The 4,306-nt window shown below is 45.6% G+C and overlaps 1 pseudogene across 1 annotated transcript; it reads left to right on the top strand.

Moving 5' to 3' along the window:
- The first annotated feature begins 300 nt into the window (after positions 1–300).
- LOC308640204 (zinc finger protein 521-like) lies at positions 301–3,582 on the top strand (annotated as a pseudogene). The gene has a single exon. The product of its transcript is annotated as a zinc finger protein 521-like (transcript).
- Positions 3,583–4,306: the final 724 nt, after the last annotated feature.

The following is a 4,306-nucleotide window of genomic DNA, read 5'->3' as shown; positions in this document are numbered from 1 at the left end:
TGCCCCTGGACTGCCATACCCATGTCAGTTCTGTGACAAGTCGTTTAGCCACCTCAGCTACCTAAAGCACCATGAGCAGAGTCACTGCCTTTCAAATGCGCCTACTGCAGTCTGCTGTTCAAACACAAGCAGAACCAAGATCTCCATATAAAGCTCCACACCGGGTACAAGAAGTACCACTGAAGTGAATGTGATGCTGCGTTCTCCAGGAGTGATCACTTGTAGATCCACTTAAAGACTCACACGTCCAACAAGCCATATAGATGTGCCATTTGCCGCCATGGGTTCCTGTCCTCTAGCTCCTTACATGGACACATGCAGGTTCATGAGAGGAACAAGGACAGTTCCCAGTCTGGTTCCAGGATGGAGGACTGGAAGATGAAGGACACTCAGAAATGCAGTCAGTGTGAAGAAGGCTTTGACTTCCCGGAAGACCTCCAGAAGCACATTGCAGAGTGCCACCCCGAATGCTCCCCCAATGAGGATTAAGCTGCCCTGCAGTGCATCTACTGCCACAAGCTCTTTGTGGAGGAGACCTGCCTCATGAACCACATGGAGCAGGGGCACAGAGGGGAGAAGAAAAACTCTTGCAGCTTTTGTTCTGAGAGTTTCCACACAGTCGAGGAACTGTACAGCCACATGAACAGTCACCAGCAACTGGAGTCCTGCAATCACAGCAACAGCCTTTCCCTGGTCCAGGTGGGCTACATCTCCGTGTCCATCCCAACTCCAGATTCCAACCTCTCAGTGGACAGTTCAACCATGGTGGAGGCTGCCCCACCAATCCCAAAGAGTCGAGGGAGGAAGGGGGCTCCTCAGCAAACCCCTGACATGACCGGCCCCTCGAGTAAACAAGCAAAAGTTATCTACAGCTGTATTTACTGCCACAAGCAGTCATTCTTGAGTCTTGCAATTCTGCAGATTCACCTAAAGACTATTCATTTAGATAAGCCAGAACAGGCCCATATTTGTCAGTATTGCTTCGAGGTATTACCCTCACTTTATAACCTAAATTAACATGTTAAGCAAGTGCACAAAGCTCAGGACCCAGGCCTGATTGTTTCTGCAATGCCTGCCATAGTTTACCAGTGCAACTTCTGTTGTGAAGTTGTCAACGACCTCAACACCCTTAAGGAGCACATCCGATGTTCTCACGGATTTGCAAACCCTGCAGCTAAGGATAGTAATGCATTATTTTGTCCTCATTGCTATATGGGATTTGTCACTGACTCTTCCCTTGAAGAGCATATAAGACAGGTGCATTGTGACCTCAGTGGCTCTCAGTTTGGATCCCCAGTGCTTGGGACCCAAAAGAACCAGTAGTGGAAGTCTATTCCTGTATCTATTGTACAAATTCGCCAATATTCAACAGTGTTCTTAAGCTGTACAAGCATATCAAAGAGAATCATAAAAACATTCCCTTGGCCCTGAATTATATTCACAATGGGAAAAAATCCCGGGCCTTGAGCCCCCTATCTCCTGTGGCCATAAAGCAGACATCTCTTAAGATCATGCAGGCAGTAGGGGGAGCATCTGCGCATCCCGCTGGAGAATATATCTGTAATCAGTGTGGTGCTAAGTACACATCCCTAGACAGCTTTCAGACTCACTTAAAAACTCATCTCAACACTGTGCTGCCGAAACTGACCTGTCCTGAGTGCAACAAGGAATTCCCCAACCAAGAATCCTTGCTGAAGCCTGTGACTATTCACTTTATGATCACCTCAACCTACTACATCTGTGAGAGTTGCGACAAGCAGTTCACATCAGTAGATGACCTTCAGAAACACCTTTGGACATGCACACTTTTGTCTTCTTCCGCTGCACCCTCTGCCAAGATGTTTTTGACTCCAAAGTCTCCATTCAGCTGCACTTGGCTGTGAAGCACAGTAATGAAAAGAAGGTCTACCAGTGCACGTCCTGCACCTGGGACTTCCGCAACGAGACTGACCTGCAGCTCCACGTGAAACACAACCACCTGGAAAACCAAGGCAAATTGTACAAGTGCATCTTCTGTGGTGAGCCCTTTGGCACTGAGGTGGAGCTTCAGTGCCACATCACAACTCACAGTAAGAAGTACAACTGCAAGTTCTGCAGCAAAGCCTTCCATGCCATCATTCTGCTAGAGAAACATTTGCAAGAGAAGCACTGTGTGTTTGAAACCAAGACGCCCAACTACAGCACAAATGGAGCCTCTGAGCAGGTGCATAAAGAAGAAGTGGAGCTGCAGACCCTACTGACCAACAGCCAGGAGTCCCACAACAGTCACGATGGGAGTGAGAATGATGTGGACAGCTCTGAGCCTATGTATGGGTGTGACATCTGTGGGGCGGTGTACACTATGGAAACTGCTGCAGAATCACCAGCTCCAGGACCACTATATCAGACCTGGAGAAAGTGCCATTGTGAAGAAGAAAGCCAAGCTCATTAAAGGGAATTACAAGTGCAACATGTGTTCTCGAACCTTCTTCTCTGAAAATGACCTGCGTGAACATATGTAGACCCACCAAGGCATGGTCAAACACTACATGCGCCCTATTTGCAGAGAACGTTTTCCCTACCTTTTAATTCTTACAGAACACAAAGTCACGCACAGTAAGAGCCTTGATACTGGAAACTGCAGGATATGCAAGATGCCTCTACAGAGTGAAGAGGAGTTCTTGGAGCATTGCCAAATGCACCCTGACCTGAAGAATTCTCTGATGGGATTTTGCTGCATAGTATGCATGAAGACTGACCTCCACCTTGGAACTCAAAATCCATGGGACATTCCACATGCAAAAGACAGGGAATGGGTCCACAGTCCAGACCACCAGGCATGGCCAGCATGTCCAAAAACTGTACAAGTGTGCATCTTGCCTAAAAGAATTCTGTTCCAAGCAAGATCTGGTGAAACTTGACATCAACGGCCTGCCATATGGTCTGTGTGCTGGCTGCGTAAATCTCAGTAAGAGCAGTAGCCCAGGCATCAGCCTCCCGCCCAGCACGAATAGACCAGGTTTTGGCCAGAATGAGAATTTGAGTGCCATCGAGAGCAAAGGCAAGGCAGGAGAACTGAAGACACGCTGCTCCAGCTGCAATGTGAAGTTCGAGTCTGAAAGTGAACTCCAGAACCACATCCAAACCATGCACTGAGAGCTCGTGCCAGATAGCAACAGCTCACAGTTGAAATCACCATAAGTGTCGCCCATGCCCAGAATCAGTCCCTCCCAGTCCGATGAGAAGAAGACCTATCAGTGCATCGAGTGTCAGATGATTTTCTACAATGAATGGGAAATACAGGTTCATGTTGCAAATCACATGATTGATGAAGGACTGAACCATGAGTGCAAACTCTGCAGCCAGACCTTCGACTCTCCTGCCAAACTCCAGTGCTACCTGATAGAGCACAGCTTTGAAGGGAGGGGAGGCACCTTCAAGTGTCCTGTCTGCTTTACAGTATTTGTTCAAGCAAACAAGTTGCAGCAGCATATTTGCTCTGCCCATGGACAAGAAGACAAGGTCTATGACTGTACACAATGTCCACAGAAGTTTTTCATCCAAACAGAGCTGCAGCTTAGTGTCATCCAGAAAATGCTTTGAGATGTCAGCCCAAGCCCATGCAAACTGTTAAACATCAAAAGAAAATGCATCAGTGTCTCTAATCACATGATGACCCAACACAGCAGTTAGTGAAAGTATAGTCTCTCAAGGAGAATTACTTTTGTGGCACAAAAAGGGAACATGTTTTACTCTTTGCAAGAAACTTTCATTGTTAATGTAAATTATTCAGAACATTGTATTTTACCATAACACTTGTATTATCAAAACTGTTGGATGTTCATGTGTTTGAACTTTTGAGCACCTGATAGACTCCTTGTATATAAAGTGTTGCACATGTATTATGTCGTCTGATACTAAAGTGGTCTTATAAAGACAAGTGGACCTGGGCCCTATTCAGGAAAGATTAAAAAAAAAGTGAACAAGATGGCTTAAGAGAAAGTATTTTTAAGAAAGACAGATTAAAAACAACTGTTACACATGGGACTATGGTTAGACTTCCTTTTATATACAGTTAAGCCTAGAATTTCTCTTTTGGTATATCAACAGTTAAAATCCAAGACTATTCTTTATTGCTGAAGATTCTTGCAAACCATGAAGAGATGTTCTCACAGAACAGAACCCCAAGCTGGATACGGCCCGTATATATATTTGTAAGCCTTGCGATGTGACAGGTAGCATCACTATATATGCAATAGTTGTTATGTAGACTGTCAAAATAATTTTTTTCCTGGATACATTTGAAGCTTTGAGTGTTCAAGGTTTT

The sequence above is a fragment of the Spermophilus citellus genome, assembly GCF_964194105.1.
Source record: "Spermophilus citellus genome assembly, contig: SCAFFOLD_36, whole genome shotgun sequence".
NCBI lineage: Eukaryota > Metazoa > Chordata > Mammalia > Rodentia > Sciuridae > Spermophilus > Spermophilus citellus.
This window is presented reverse-complemented; position numbering and strand designations above follow the sequence as displayed.